General features: G+C 44.3%; 1 protein-coding gene across 1 annotated transcript in view; it reads left to right on the forward strand.

Annotated features, from left to right (window-relative positions):
• PROKR2 (prokineticin receptor 2) overlaps positions 1-14,656 on the forward strand; it is a 47,538-nt gene extending 32,882 nt beyond the window's left edge. Inside the window, exon 4 of the transcript XR_014778226.1 lies at positions 14,508-14,656. The gene's annotated coding sequence lies outside the window, so the exon portion shown is untranslated. The remainder of the gene's footprint in view (positions 1-14,507) is intronic.
• Positions 14,657-16,623: the final 1,967 nt, after the last annotated feature.

A 16,623-nucleotide genomic window follows, 5' to 3' on the forward strand; every position in this document is an offset into this window, starting at 1 on the left:
AAAACTTCAGAAGGTCTGAGGGAATCCCTATAAATCAAATGTTATCATCTGACAAGGCACAGCTTTGCACTATTTCACGTGCAAATGTGCGGTCTGGGTGCTATTCAGTCTCTGCAGTGAATTCTAACTGCACCAACTTTTCTACTCACAGTGAAAATGAACCCTGGGGGTGGGGCTGGGGGGCAAGGAGCACTTGCCTAGCATGAAGAAGGCCCTAGAGTCTATCCTCAGTCCTGGGGGGAGGGGGGAAGGGGCGGGGAGCAACCAACAGTGAGCACTGTTAACTTCCCCCCATTGTTTGCCAGGACAAACAAGAACCCCTATCACTCACTGCTCAGACCTACTAAGAATCTTGGAGTTGCATCCTAGAAAATGTCCCCAGATTGCATCGTTGGTTTTGTTGTAAATGCGAACTATGTCACTCACCCTCGAGTTAGAGGCACCTTGGAGCACTTTGCCACGGGACAGTCAGTGAACTCTCCTGCGCTCAAGGATTTTCAGCTCATCCTTACTCAATGTCCTCACAAAGCAAGGCTCACTGTTCGCTCGTGACTGACCTGCCCGCCACACACCCAGTCTATGATACAACGTAAGTACGCTTTTATGCAATACATCTTGTGCAGCTTTTATCCAAATCCTCTGTTCCTCCCCCCCAAACCAAAGCCAAAAATTCTTATTAACCATGGGGGATTTTTATTTTTCACCAGACACTGTTTTTGTTCCAAAAGTGGTTGCTATCGGGAGTTTATCTTGTTCAGGCTGTCTTTTCCTCATGACTAATGAAAGCACCTGTTCCTTCACTTTATCACTGACACAGCATCCAGTGAACTGTTACCCAAAATGTGTGGGGACATCCTTTGGCAGAGCACCTGTATACTTTCTGTACTTTCCCAATCTCCAGCATAGCTGCCTATGTGGATGTGCACCAGAGGCAGCTTGTTAACTTTGCTTCCTGCTAGGCTTTTGGTTACTTTTATTCCACCAGAATGAGAAAACCATTAACATGGGCTTGTGAATGTTTCTACCATTTTCTCTTAAGATAACTCAGGAAAGATTCTATATGGGTTGTGCAATTTTCACCTAAATCAGGCTTTCAAGGACTCTAAAACCAAGGCAACGAGGGGAAAGAGCACAACTCGGTTGTAGAACATTTGCTAGCATGTACAAGACGCTCAATTCTCAACACTACAAAGAGGAAACTCTGTGAAATGAAACCCAATGAGAAAGTGTAAATATTTGTTCCCTGGGTCCTTCCCTCATTTCTTAAATTTGCTTTTGGTTTTTGGGTTTTTGGAGACAGGGCCTTACTATGTAGCCTAGACTAGCCTTGAGCTTATACTCTCTGTCCTATGCATGGCTTAGTTTTGACTTTTAAAAACTAGTTCCTGAACAAATATGATTAGATTCTCATTGTTTTATGCTTTAAAATTTATAGTTTCTGGAAATGGAGAGTATCAGCCTTCCATTTTCTTCTACTCTTCTTTTTAAATTCTACTTTATTGGCGTTTTACGTGTATAAGTGTTTTGCCTGGATGCATGTCTGTGCACCATATGTGTGCCTGGTACCCATGGAGATGAGAAAAGTCCTTGGGACTGGAGTTACAGATGGTTGCAAGCACCATGTGGGTGCTGAGACTCAAACCGAGGTTTTCTGCAAGAGCGGCAAGTCCTCTTAACCACCGAGCCATCTCTCCCCAGCTTGCTTCTGGTCTTCTTAACATATCACATAGTGATCTGTGACTTCTTTACTGCAACCTTTCAAATGACATTTGTTCACTGGGAGTATGTAACGAACCAATCTACTTGGAGGCGTATAGAAACCACAGGCATGCTGTCAGATGCCACTGGTGTTGGCCCCTCTGTGTTGGAAGCACGCTTTCTCCTTAGGGCCTCATGCATGGGCCAGGATGTCGGTGTCTGTTGGACCAGCCAACAATAGCAAGGTTTCAGGTAGAAATAAAAGAACATCAAGCGTTCTCCAGTCTGTTCTCGCCTGGGCTGAGTCAGCATGTGCTGTCCTAACCATTATCATCATTAGCCTAGCCCCTCCCACAGGCTGTCCATCACTCTCCCACCCATCAACCAGCAGCTAGTCAGAACAGGCCTGTAGATGTCCAGCCCCTCCCCATAGCCACATGAGCAAGAACTCACTCTCTCCCTCTACTTTTGCCTGTCTGCCCTCACCCTGTTTTGTGTTCTTGACCCAGCACATTATCTGGCACCCCAGGTAGGTATTATGCCAATGGAAAATGGCCTTCTGTCTGGCAGTGGCAGACGCTCACCTGTGAACTGCACCACACTGCCATTGGGGCAATGCTGTCCGCGGTCTCTACTCAGAGCTGGTGCATCTGAAGTCTCTGGGTGTGGCCTAGAATTCTGTATTTGTATAGCGCTTTCTACTTGTTAGCACAGCTGTGCACTCAAATCAGAACTTCAGTATTACACAGCATTTTTCTGGCTAACTCATATTTTCGGAAATTTCTAATAACAATTCATGATGGCAAAGTTTACGTGGTTCACTAGGATGGACTTAGAGCCAGGCAAAGGGCCTTACACTTGATGAATGAATAATCAATTTCTCTGGACTTTCAGGAAGAAGATAGCTTTTTGTGCTAGTTACTTAGGAAGAAATCTACTTGGGGTGTCACTGAAAGACTGAAGTGCAGACTCATAACTGAGTGTCATCATTGGAAGAATGGAGGAGCAAAAGATAGAACGTCAGGAAGATTTATTGCCTTGTTCTTACAAAGACCTGGAAGAGTTCTGTTTTTTTAAAGCCCCTGTTATTAAGAAAACCTCTGTGGCAAGAGAGATGCCTCAGCGACTAAGAGCACCGCCTGCTCTTCCAGAAAGGTCCTGAGCTCAATTTTCGCAGCAACCACATGGTGGTTCACAACCATCTGTAATGGGCTCTGAAGCCTTCTACTGGTGTGCATGAAGACAGGACACTTATCTCTGAAAGAAAGAAAGAAAGAAAGAAAGAAAGAAAGAAAGAAAGAAAGAAAGAGCCTCCAAACTATGGGTTTATGTCCATTCTCACTAGCTTGAACGTTGCCTTGTGTGGATATGCTTTGATGAATTAAGGAATGATTGTATCCATGTGTTTGGGTTGCACACTTTGAACCCCACTACCCTAGAGACAGAAGCAGGCATGTCTCTCTGAGTTTGAGGCCAGTCTTGTCTACATAGTGAGTTCTAGGCTAGCTGGGGCTACACACTAAAACTCTGTCTCAAGAAAAAAACAAACAAACAAAGCATGAGCCCACAGAGAAAGCCTTGTGCAGCTGTGCATTTGCCTCTGGAAATGGTTTTCAGTGAAATAACTACTATGTGAGCTCTGAACCAGAGGAAGGATGAAGGTTCTAATGCAAACATGGGACCACATGAAGTGATGGTGCCATTATGGTGAAGAGACGGATATGTGGACTGTGGAGGGGCCAAGCCTGAGCCTCTGGTTTCTCTCTGTAGCAGAACTGGCAGAAGCAGCCTAGCAATAACCAATAAACAAAGCAACGCATTTAGCACTCAGAAACTGCACTGGGCAGGAAGAGAAGCCGAAAGCAAAACCAAGAAGGGGCCAGCCACAGCACAGTGCAGAGATGTCTACAGAGCAAGGGCAGGAGTGCCTCCAGCACCTTGATTATTGAGTTCTCCTGGGCTTCCATGAGCTGGGCTAAGGGTTACACAACACTTAACAGTGAGGCCCTTCGTGACTCAGAACCCTCTCATGCATGTCTTTCTGAACCAAGTGTGTGACAAAAAGGCCAGATGCATTTGCTGCACTAACAGATTTTGTGCACACAGAACTGAGGCCAGACTGTGAGTTTCCTCCTCGGAGTGTTAAGTGAAATGGGACCAGGCACAGCCTTACCTTAAGGTTAGAAATAATCTACAAAGGTAGACATGTGGGAGGGTCTTACATTCATTTCACAAGACTGACATAACAAAGGACCACCAACTGGTGCCTTAAAACAATAGACTAGGGCTGGAGAGATAGCTCAGCAGTTAACAGCACTGGCTGTTCTTCAAGAGGTCCTGAGTTCAATTCCCAGCAACCACATGGTGGCTCACAGCCATCTATAATAAGATCTGGTGCCCTCTTCTGGTGTGCATGAAGACAGTGTACTCATAGACATAAAATAAATAAATAAATCTTTTTTTTAAAAAACAGACTAACACTCACAGTTTGGAGCTAGACGTGTGAAACTGAGGTTCAACAGGGCCACACACTCTGAAAGCTTTGGGGAGGGTGTGTCCTGCTTCTCCTAGCTTCCCATCCTTGGTTACAGAGTCATCACACTGCTGTCTGCTCTCCCTCTCTATGCCTCCTTCCTCTTCTAGTAAGGATGCTTATCAAATCAGATTAATGGCCCGTATTCCAGTAGACGTCATCCTCTTTGACTATATATGCAATTAACCCTTTTTTCAATAAAGTCACATTCTTTTTTTTTTTTTTTAAGATTTAGTTATTATGTATGCAGTGTTTTGCCTGCAGGTACTCCTGCAGGCCAGAAGAGGGCACCAGATCTCATTATAGATGGTTGTGAGCCACCATGTGGTTGCTAGGAATTGAACTCAGGACCTTTGGAAAAGCAGCCAGTGCTCTTAACCTCTGAGCCATCTCTCCAGCCCCTGAAGTCTCATTCATAAGTTCCAAATGTTAGAGCTTCAGGACAGTTTTGGGAGACACTGTTTGTGCTGTTGTTGTCGTTGTTGTTGTTGTTGTTGATGATGATGATGATGATGATGATGCACCTGCTAAGAGGAAACCTTGGATAGGGATTGTCTCCATCTGCTTGCCTATAGGCAAGTCTGTGGGAGTTTTCTTGACCAATGATTGATGTGGGAGGGCCCAGCCCACTCTGGGCAGTGCCAGCCCTGGGCAGGTGAGCCTGGGTGGAATAAAAAAAAGCAAGCCGAACAAGCCATGAAGCACTGGCCAGTAAGCAGCTTTCCCCTGTGGTCCCTGCCTCAGTTCCTGTTTGAGTTCCTGGGATGTAAATCTGGATAAAATATAATAAAGAGAACAAAAGAGAGATGGAACAGTTGTACCTTGGCTGTGAAGAGACACCACGGCCAAGCCAATGTTTAGAAGCGAACATTTAATTGAGGGCCTTGCTTGCAGATTCAGAGAGTTAGTCCATCACTATCATGGTGGTGCTGAGCCCTGCATCCTTATCTAAAGGCAACAGAGAGAGTAAGGCCGCGACTGATATGGGCTTCTGAAACCTCAAAGCCCACTTTTAGTGGCACACCTTCCTACTCCAACGAGGCCACAACTCCTAACCCTCCCCCATCCGTTCTACTTTCTGGTGATTAAACATTCAAATGTATGAGCCTATAACTCTCCTTCTCATTCAAAGCACCGCAACGCCCCTATGTTGCCGCTGATTCCAAAGTATGTCCTAAGAAACGTTTATTATTAGACTAGTTATTATGGTGGTGGTATTTTCTAACCAGCTAGCAATCAGTGAAAACACAAATGTGTTTTATAATAAGCTTTTACCTGGGTCAAGGCAGATAATTGCCTCCTAAGCCATGCTCCAATAACTCCCAGTCTCCATCCCATTCCATCTGCTTCTAGTAATTTCTATTTGGGCTACTTCCCGTGCATAATCCCAAAATACTTGCTATTGTTGTTCATTTTGTCTCTCTTTCCATGTGAAACTTCAGAATCCCTTCTCTTCCTCCTTCTTTCTCCATCCCGTCTCTCCTTTCTCCCAAGATCCTCTCTGTCTTGCAAAGCCAGGGAGCCTTGGCCATGCCTATCCCATTTGCCTGCCCAGGTGTGTCAGCTTTTTATTGGTCAAATAGGGATAAGTTTTAGGCAAGGTTACATAGCAACGCTTGGGGCACAAAGATAGCAGGTAGTACTTAGCGTCAGAACATCAGACAAATCCCCAACACCCCTATAAGTTCATGTGGGAGCCTGGGCAAGAAAGCTGTGAACATCTAAGCTATGGATGAGACATAGGGCAGAATGCCCTTCCCATAAGGCAGCCTTCTGGAAAGAATTGCATAAACTCTAAGTGAATGCACTTGAGAAGAAGGACATGAAGGGAATGCCCTGGCCTGTCCACATTACATCTGTGGGAAAGGCAAAAAAAATAAAAAAGGCCTGGAAAGAATATTCTTGGCACCTTTCACATGACCAAAGATGAGAAGATATAATTCCAGGTGTATCTCCTCACTGTACTTGTATTGGCTTAAGCTAACTGTAAACATCACTTCATGTTTCACTTACTTTGATAATAAAAAGGAGAAGGGCTTTGTTTGCACTGCTCCTGAGCTCAAACACTCGGAGTCCCCTGGTTATGGCATACAGATCTTTGGCATATCCATTGATCCATTGAGACTTAGCTCATTGGTGAGGACAGATTAACAGGATCATGTGTTTGAATGTTTGGTTCCCAGTTAGTGGAACTGTTTTGGAAGGATTAGGAGGCGTGGCTTTGTGGAGAAAAAGGAATGGCTTTGCCGGAGGAAGTGTGTCACTGGCGTTCAGGTTTCAAAAGCCCACAACAGGCCCAAATCCCATTCTCTCTACCTACTGCCTGTAGACCAGGATGCAAACTTTTAGCTACAGCTTCGGCTCCGTGCCTGCCAGCCTGCCACCACGCTCCCCCACCATGATGTTCACAGACTAACCCTTTGAAACTGTAAGCAAATCCCCCATTAAATGCCTTCCTTATAAGTTGCCTTGGTCATGGTGATTCCTTAAAGCAATAGTACGGTAACTAAGACAAGGATGTTCTTTGGAATATGGTCATAAAGGTTCTGATGCCACTCCTTGACTATCTACCTGTATCCCACGAGGGGACTTTTATGTGACTAGAGTGCAATGATCTGGGTTTGTTTTGAGCTAGTTTGAGGTAACCAGGGGGAGATGAAAACTGGTGTCCTTGACTACTTTTTGTTGCTGTGATAAACACCTTATCTAGAGCAACGGGAGGAGGAGAGAGTATATTTACCCTCTTCTTTCCCCTCACAGTCCATCACTAAAGAACATCAAGGCAGAAACTCGAGGCAGGAACCCAGAGACAGGACCCGAAGCATGGAGGAACTCTGCTTACTGGCTTCCCGTGGCTTTTTCAGTTTGTATTTTTAGGGGTGGCACTGTCTAAAGTGGGCTTGTCCCTCCCACATCAATCATCAGTCAAGAAAATGTCCCACAGACTTGCCTACAGGCTAATCTGATGGAGGCAATTCATCAACTGCCTTTCCCTCTTTCCAGATGACTCTAGCTTGTGTCAAGTTGACAAAAAAAAAAACCCACTAACTGGAACAACTGTGGGGAGAGGCAAGCCTGTCTGGTTTGTGCTCAGTCCCACATAGGGGCTAACAGTCCCTGAGTTAATTAGATGCTTGGCAGAACACAGTGAGAGGGCAGCACATTACAGCTCACCAGGCTCCAAAGAACATGATGCTTCATGGAATTGTAGAATGCACGTGTATTTGCAAACTCAACTAGCCCCCTATCAGGCAATTCAACATTTACAGGAAGTCAGCACGCTTGCCTAGTCAAGGACACAGTCAAGGAAAATTATAAGTTTGAGAATGTACTTGAGTTGATTAGCAACTTGAAGCTACATGCCAACTTTTAAAAAGAAAATTATATCAAATTTATCATTACATTTATTATTTCAGTGTATGTGTATCTATGCATGCTCACAGCATAATACATGTGTGGAGGTCTGAAAAATACATCCAGGCATAAATTCTCTCCTTCTACCAAGTGGGCCCTAGGGATTAAATTCAGGTCCTCAGGCTTGAGTCATCCCACCAACACAATATGCCAATTTCCAGAATAATAGGATCCTAAGACCTTATACTATCTTTAGAAAATGTCCAAGAAGAAAGGATCTTAAAGAATATAATTTTCTTAAATTATTTGCCTATATCTCTGCTAGGTCATCAATGTTTATGTTGTTGCTGTTCTTTTGGCTTTTTTCTTTCTTTGTTTGTTTGGTTGTTGGTTTTTCAAAACATGGTTTCTCATTGTAGCCTTGGCTGCCCTGGACTCACTTTGTAGACCAGGCTGGCCTTAAACTCATAGAGACCTGCCTGTCTCTGCCTTCCGAGTGCTGGGAATAAAGGCGTGCGCCACCACACCGAGCAGAGCCAGTTCTTTATCTTAACTGACAGATTAAGTTAAACAATCTCTATTTTACTATGTGTGTTCCTTCTCATAACGCACCATATTTTAATCATATGCACATCTAGTTATGCATAGGCATAAAAAGATAAATAGGGGATTCGCCCTCCACGTTCTCTTAGAGGACATCTCAGTTTATTGTGCATTAATCCAAAACCAGTCTAGCCTGGATTGCCTGTTTCCCTTTTACTCACATATACTGGAAATATTTGAATAGAAAATTTCCAATTAAGCCAAATGCAATGGTACATGCCTAGAATCCCAGCACTCAGGGAGACAGAGGCAAGCGGATTCCTGTGAGTTCGAGGCCAGCCTGGTCTACAAAGCAAGTCCAAGACAGCCAAGGTTACACAGATAAACCCTGACTTGAAAAGCCAAAAAAGAAGAAAGAAAGAAAAAAAATGTCCATCTTAAAAAAATATATATTGGCCAGGCAGTGGTAATGCATACCTTTAATCCCAGCACTCAGAGGGCAGAGACAAGTGGATCTCTGAGTTTGAGGCTGACTTTGTCTACATAGTGAGTTCCAGGGCAGCTAGAGATACACAGAGAACCTTATCTCAAAAAAAAAAAATTTAGATTTATTATTTATGTCTATGAGTATAGTGGCTGCATGTATATATGTGTGCTACATGTGTGCCTAGTGCCATCAGTGGTCAGAAGAGGGTATCTGGTCCTCTGGGACTTGAGTTACAGATAGTGGTAAACCTCCGCGCAGATGCTAGAAATTAAGCCTAGCAACAAGCTCTGCAAGAGCAACACGTTCTCTTAACCACTGAGCCAACTCCCCAGCTTGAAGATATCCATCTTTGTCATTAAGGGAGAAAAAACTTAGTTCATCATTTGAATCTAGGAGCAGCTGGCCTTCAGTGTGCCTGGAGGTTCTAGGTCTCTAACAAGGTGCTAAGTTCCCCATTCAAAGAGGGGTGCGTGTGCGTAGTGCAGTCAAGTAAGGCTCCAGGCTGTCAAGTGCATTATTGACAGGGATGTGTACATAGGCCAAACCAAGTAGAGCTCCAGGTTACTAGACGATTCCCTGTAGTTGTCTGTCCTGGAGATGGGACAAGATTTGAGTGACTGGCTTATGAAGACAAGGTCAGAAGAGGTGAGTTAGCTAGACTGGTCCCCGATCCAGGGGTGTGTGACACGTGTACATGAAGGTGGCAGTAAGAGACAGAATAAGAAGAGACCACATGAGAAGTGAACGTTTGGTGATATAAAGTAGAAGAAAAAGCATGTGTGTGTGTGTGTGTGTGTGTGTGTGTGTGTGTGTGTGTGTGTGTGTATGTGTGTGTGTGTGTGAGAGACAAGTGAACTTTCTGTTTTGTTTTGTTTTGTTTTGTTTTTTAAGACAGAGCCTCATTGTACAGCTCTGGCTAGCCTGAAACTCACTTTGTAAACTAGGCTGGCTTTAAACACACAGAGATTCACCTACCTCTGCCTCCTGAGCACCACCATGCCTAGCACAGTGTTGTTTTTGTTTTGTTTTTTGTTTGCTTATTTGTTTTAAAGATTTATTTAGTATGTACACAGCACTTTGTCTGCAGGTACACCAGAAGAGGGCACCAGATCTCATTGTAGATGGTTGTGAGCCACCATGTGGTTGCTGGGAATTGAACTCAGGACCTTTGGAAGAGCAGGCAGTGCTCTTAAGCTCTGAGCCATCTCTCCAGACCCGCACAGTGTTATTTTATATATTCCTATCACAACCTGAATGGCAAGAGAAGAGCCCGGCATCACTACTGCCCAGGTAGAGTGTTAACTGAGGCAGGCAGTGAGGGAATGGTGTCCACTCATCCTGACATTTTTCTTGTGGTTCCTTTTCTAGCGACTTTCATTGTTATTGCCTTTAACTGACCATTTCAGTAAGATGTTCAAAGCTAGAGTTCAGATAGCAACTTTCCTACCAGACCATTTGAAGCTGATGAACTCAAACTGTGATGTTTGGACATTGAATCACAGGGGCTCTGAAGCTGGTGTTGCCTCATTTCTACTCGCCCTCTGGTGCTGGTTAATAGCGTGGATTCCTAAGGGCCAACTGCTCTCCTTCTCTGTGCCCTTCTACCCTTTTTGTGGCATAGAAGTGATGCTTTCTAGCACTACTGTAAAGTTGTTTAAGAAAAAAAATGACTGCTGTGGTTTTCCACATAGCCTTTTTCAGGTTAATAGTTAAATTTCCTCAAAAAGACCATTGGGTATTTGGGAAGCTTTGTGTTAGCTTGTAGAACTAATTGTGACTCCAAACACTAATGCGGTGCCTTTAATATGCCCAACAATTGCCCTAACGATATATTGTTATTATAAATCATTCCTTCCCAAATCCGCACTTCCTTTTCAGCATTTAACACATGGCAACTTGTGCAAGTCCATCTGCAGACCCTTCAGACTTGGCTTCCCGCAGGAAGAAAAGCTTAGAGAAAGGACTGGGCTGCATTCCCATCCCTACGTCACCAGCTTCAGGCACCCGGTATTGTAGAGACCAAACCAACACCATTTTGTGTTCAGGGCCTGAGCACCTGACCTCCACCCCCCACCCCCACCCCGAGTTACCAGGGAGAGCTACAAACATACGCCTAACAACTGTTCCTAGAAGCTTGCACCCAGGGCCAACCAATCAGAGCTACAGGTCACAGTGACCAGAACAATTGGAAAAAACTGCCCCCTGCGGTCTGGATCTGGTCCCTAGCCAATCAGCTTAAAGGACAACTACTATTCTGACCTATCATGTAACAACAAGACTTAGAAATGCCTTGGAAACACACACACACACACACACACACACACACACACACACACACACACACACACACCCCTACAGCTTTTTCCTTTAAAAACCCTGTTCCCCTCGCACTAGGGGCCACCATCTTCCCTCCTCATGAGGAGGCTGATGGTCCAAGCTCCGAGCTTAACTAATAAACAGGACCCTGTGTAATTTGCATCCGACTGATTCCTGGTAGTCTTTGAGGGTTTCCCAACTTGGACATTACAGTATAAAACAAGATCCTCACCACTGTGCTCCAGTCTGAGTCCACACGAGCCAGGCGCGCTTCAGTGAAAGCCAGCCAATTATCCAGATACATTATACATGCGTTCGCACCACAGCTCTGCCACTCCTTGTGAATTGTGGAAATTCTTCTACTGTTTGTAAGATATGAGGATCTCAAGCCACAAGAAGGGCTAGGGTTTCCATGGGCAACATTGCCATCCATTGTGCCAAGCCTTGGACTATAGTCTGCATGCTCTGGGCATTTCTCCCAGTCTGACAGCTTGTCATGCCAGAAAGCTGTTGTAGTAACAGTCAGTGGCATGGCCAACCCCCTTGGAGTTAACCATCCCTGTGCCTGCGCTAGCTTCCAGCTGTGAGCACTTGGGACTAAGTGCCCAAGAACCACCTCTGGCCCCATGGATGCTCTTAGCATTAAGTGGAGTGGGTAAGGTATACAGGAAGATTTGACACCCCCAGAGGTTCTCAGCTCCGAGCAGAAGCAGATTGGAGGTGGCAACACTGAGGGCTCCCTATAGCCTCACAAACAACTCAGCTTATACCCCCCTGCCCTGTCTCCCCACTTCCCCTGTGTTGTCTCCCAAGCATTCCCTCACATGCTCAACCTCCTCCAGCGAGCCAGGGCCTACTAGGTGTGGTAAGTTAGTTCTGTTTTTAGGTCTTTTTATTATTGTTGTTAGTTAGTTAGTTAGTTAGTTAGTTAGTTAGTTAGTTAGTTAGTTTATTCATTTGCCTTTAGATCTTAACTCTTCATTTTTCAGCCTCCAGTGCAGACAGGAAGTGGTTTTCACTGAGGAATCTAAAATATACGAATTCCACTCCACCATGAGGACAGTAAAACTTACTATTATTTCTGCCTACCTAATTATGTTCACACTCACCAAACACCAGAAGAGAAGATGTTGAAACAGGTTACAGAAAAAAAAAAAAACGCAGCAAAGCAATCAACCCCAGTCAGCATCCTCAACTCCAGATAACAAGCCTCTGCTGGAAGGAGCTTGGATCTCCAAAGTGCAAAGAGAAAAGAGAAAGGAAAGCATCCTACCCCTCCAGCATCCTCATAGCCTTCACCCAGCTGTGCTGCCGTCCCTCCTAGGCTGCCCCTACCTGCAAGACCCTTGTGAGGAAAGAGTGGTACCCATACACCTGTTAGAGGCCAGGAAACAACCTAACAGGGTTTTCTGATTTAAGTTTTCTGCCTATTTGGTTGGTTCTCATGAAATGCCTGTAACCCAGCTGGCCTGGACCTTGCAGTGTAGACCAGGCTGATCTCCGATTTGATGTTTTCCGCTTGCCTCTGCCTCTTGAGTGCTAGGATTGCAGACAGGCACCACCACACCCCACTAGCACTGGTTCTTGATTCCTCTTTGCTCCACCACCCTCATCCCTTTCCTTAGCAAGTTCCGTGGGCTCTGCAGCTAAAATTGGTCCCCAGGGAATCTTTGTCTCTCTGTAGCTGGACCGGACCTGCCCCAAGCCACCATTAGCATCCACTCTAGAGGGCTACAGTGTCCCCTGCCTGATATTTGCTGCTTCCGCCCTTCTCAGGAGCCACAGGGAACTGGAAGGCTGCTTTTCCTAGCCCGTGATGTATGGAACCTTGACTCCTAATAAATCCTACGTCTAGGGTTTCCCATCTTGTTTCTCTGGCCAACACACCGTGGGGAGATTTGGTTTTCTACATCAGTGATGCCCCAGTGCTGAGCCTTAACTTGGTTTAGATTAAGGTGCAGGACCAGCCCTCCAGATGGCTCGCACCATTACAGCAAAGATCGGCTCACCTCAGCAGGGCCATTTGTCACACAGTTAGATATTTAGACCAACACACACACACACACCAAAAAAAACAAAACAAAACAAAAAACCAAACCTGATTATGGGAGACACAGAAGCTCTCTTGGTGGCTAGCCTTGCAGTGACCCTTTTGCGCTTGCTCCAGACATAAGAGTCCGCTCTTATAGCTGACTTCTGTTACCAGGGGAGTATCTAAGAATGGAGTTCCAAAGGCGCTGGGTGTACTTTAGAGCAGTGGTTCTCCCCAGCCATAAATGTATTTTCAGTGCTACTTCATAGCTGTAATTTTTGGTACTGTTATGAATCATACTGTAAATGTTTTTCTGATGGTCTTAGGTGACCCCTATAAAAGAGTTGTTTGACACTCCTCAAAGGGGTTGCGACCCACTGCTTTAGAGGGCTATGCATGAGGACACATGGCCCTGATTCTAAAAGGCTTTCTGAACTTGGTGAGTGTCACATCTGCCTCTGAATCTCTGCTGGTGAATGCCCAGGCCCTTCCCAGAAGCCATGTGATCACTTTCCTCAGGAGTATGCTCAGAGCTCCAACTGACATTATAGCAGAGCCTTTGTCCCTCTGCGGTTGGCCAAACAGTAGGGAGAGAGAGCCTGACAGCCGAGTCCCACAGAGCAGCCCAAGGTGGGTATTGGCAATTTCTTCTCAAGGTTCTCCTCAGTGGGCAGAGCTGTAGAGACCCTATTTCATTTTTAGTTTCCTAGTCAGCTTACCTATCTCCCACAGACACTCAATTTTAGTTTTTTAAAACTTTTGTTTAAAATGCTACTGAGAATTTGCTAGGAATGCATTGAATCTACAAAAGGCTTTGGATAGCGCAAACAGACGAACAAGATTGTCTTCTAATCCATGAACATGAGACATCTTTCTGTTAATATTTCTGTAGTTTCAGCAATACTTGGAGTTTTCAGTGTACAAGTCTCTCACGTTCTTGAATAAGTTTATTCCTAAGTATTTTTATGACTGTTGCAAATAGGACTTTCTGTAATTTTTTTTTTTGACAGTTCACTTCTGATACACAAAAATACAACAGGGCCCGGCATGCAGACAAATCCTACCTTGAAAAACAATATACAATTGGGTTTTGCTGCTGTTTTGGACTCTGGGTCTTCAATATGCTTGAGCAACTTTATACATTGATCTAAGATCCTAGTATCTTTCAGAACTTTCAGGTTTCGCTGGAATTTTAGTGAATTCCTCTGAGTCTTGTATGTACAGGCTCAAATCATCTACAAATTGAGACAATCTCACCTTTTGCTTCCAACCTGGGCTGGAGGGTTGTGTGTGTGAGGGTTATGATCTTCAGCATAGTGTGGGATAGAAGTGATGAGCAGACAACCCAATCTGGTTCCTAATCTCAGAAAATAGGGAGCTGCCGCCCGCTGTCTTCAGTGTGATAAATATTCCCTTCTCCTCCTCACTGATTATGTTTTGTCATGAAAGGATTTTAGATTTGGTCAAATACGTTTTTTAAAATATCCAACTATTTATTAGGATAATCATGTAACTTGTTGTGTTAATTAATTACCAGTTGCTAGCCGGGCGTGGTGGCGCACACCTTTAATCCCAGCACTCGGGAGGCAGAGGCAGGCGGATCGCTGTGAGTTCAAGGCCAGCCTGGTCTACAAAAGTGAGTCCAGGACAGCCAAGGCTACACAGAGAAACCCTGTCTCGAAAAACCAAAAAAAAAAAAAATAATAATAATAGTAATAATAATTACCAGTTGCTAAACCAATTTTTCATTCAATGGATAAATCCCACTTGACTAGAGTTAATCAACGATAGACTATACATATAACAGTGGCCCCCAAAGGTTATATTACCAAGTTATGTTGTAGCCCTCATAGTTTGTGTGAATACGTGCTATGATGTTCACACAACGATAAAGTCACCAAACTGTGAGTTTCTCAGAAGTATTTCCACTGCCAAGCAAACTGTACAAACTTTTTGTATGCTACTCAATTTAATTTGACTAGTATTTTGATTAGGTGTTTTGTATCTATTCGAGTTATTGGTCTATAGTTTTATTTCTTCATACTATGTTTTTCTGGTTTTAGAGTAGAATAACAATGGCCTCACAGAATGAGTTGGAAAGTGTTGTCTTCCTCTTCTTCTTCTTCTTCTCCTCCTCCTCCTCCTCCTTCTCCTCCTCCTCCTTCTTCTCCTTCTCCTTCTTCCTCTTCCTCTTCTTCTTCTTCTTTTCTTTTTGAAGACTAGGGAATTAATCTAGGGCTTTTCCAGCATGAAAAACTTACATATCTTTATTGTTACAAGTCTGTTCACACTTTCTATTTCCTCTGGGGTAAGCTCCAGTAGTTTGTGTGTCTTTCCATGAATTTGTCTACTTTATCTATTATTTAACTTGCTAGCATACAGTAGTCTCTTATAAATTTTTTTTTAATTAATTGATTTATTTTTTGTTTTGTTTTTTGAGACAAGGTTTCTCTGTGTAACAGCCCTGGCTGTCCTGGCACTCCCTCTGCAGACCAGGCTAGCCTCAAACTCACAGAGATCCACCTGCCTCTGCTTCCCAAATGCTGGGATTAAAGGCAGGCGCCACCAACACTCAGCCTTGTGAGGATTTTCTTAAACAGATTATTAACTCTGGGAAGCCCACTTTACATATGGATGGTGCCATCTAGTGGCACTGCCGATAAAGGACATGGAGTAACGAAAGTGCTTTTCTCTGCTTCACTCGCTCTGACAAGTTCATCTCTTCTCCTGTTGCTATGGCATTCCTTGATCAATATTAGAACCAACTGAGCGTTCCTAGACTGAAGACCAGCAGCGTTCCGGGAGTTCTCCAGGCCTTCAGGACCCGGTTGCAGCTGCTGAGACATCCATCCTGTCCCACAGAGACAGCCACTAACGAACTGCGCAGACCACATCTGTCGGCCGACCTAATAAATGGACGCTCCCTTCTTTTAGAGAATCTTTGCTTTTTTTCTTGCTGGGTTCTAGAGAAAAGCTCATCAGTGTAGTGGGCCTTTTCAAAGAATGACAATTTCAGTCTTATTAATTTTTCCGGTGTTCTTTTATTCTCTATTTTCCTCTCTAACATTTGCTGTTTTCTTTTTCTCGTTTAATTTAGACTTATTTCGCTCCTTGTTCTCATTTTAATTCATCTCAAAGTATTTTCTAATTCCTTCTGTGATTTCTTGTTTTTGTTTCACAATCCATGAGGTGGCTGCAGCATGGGCTGTTTTCTATCCTACGCCTGGAGGTGACTCTACAGAAGACAGCCATGGGCCCGTTCACTTTGGAACCATCGTCCTGACCCCTTTTGCAGGGACGTGGCATTAAAGAGACGCTGCCTTGAGGCATGGATGACAGCAATCCTCTTAATCACACAATTAAACAAAACAAAACAGTTATACTCCAACTTTCAAGTAATACTTAGTCAGACCAAATTTTAACTAACCTCAGGCTTCTAATACATTGAGAAATAGTGTGTCAGTGAAGTAAGCAATTAACTGTTCCAGGCAGGTGAGATGACTCAGAGGACACCAAGCCTAACAGCCTCAGTTCCTTCCGCATGGAACAGAAACCAATTTTGCAAGTTGTCTCTGGGAAAGAAAGAATTACTGCCATAGCTTTTGAGGGTTTTTTTGTTTGTTTGTTTTGATGACAAGGTCTCACACGGTAACCCAGGCT

This window comes from Acomys minous (assembly GCF_964271855.1).
Source record: "Acomys minous genome assembly, chromosome: 3".
NCBI classification, from domain to species: Eukaryota; Metazoa; Chordata; class Mammalia; order Rodentia; family Muridae; genus Acomys; species Acomys minous.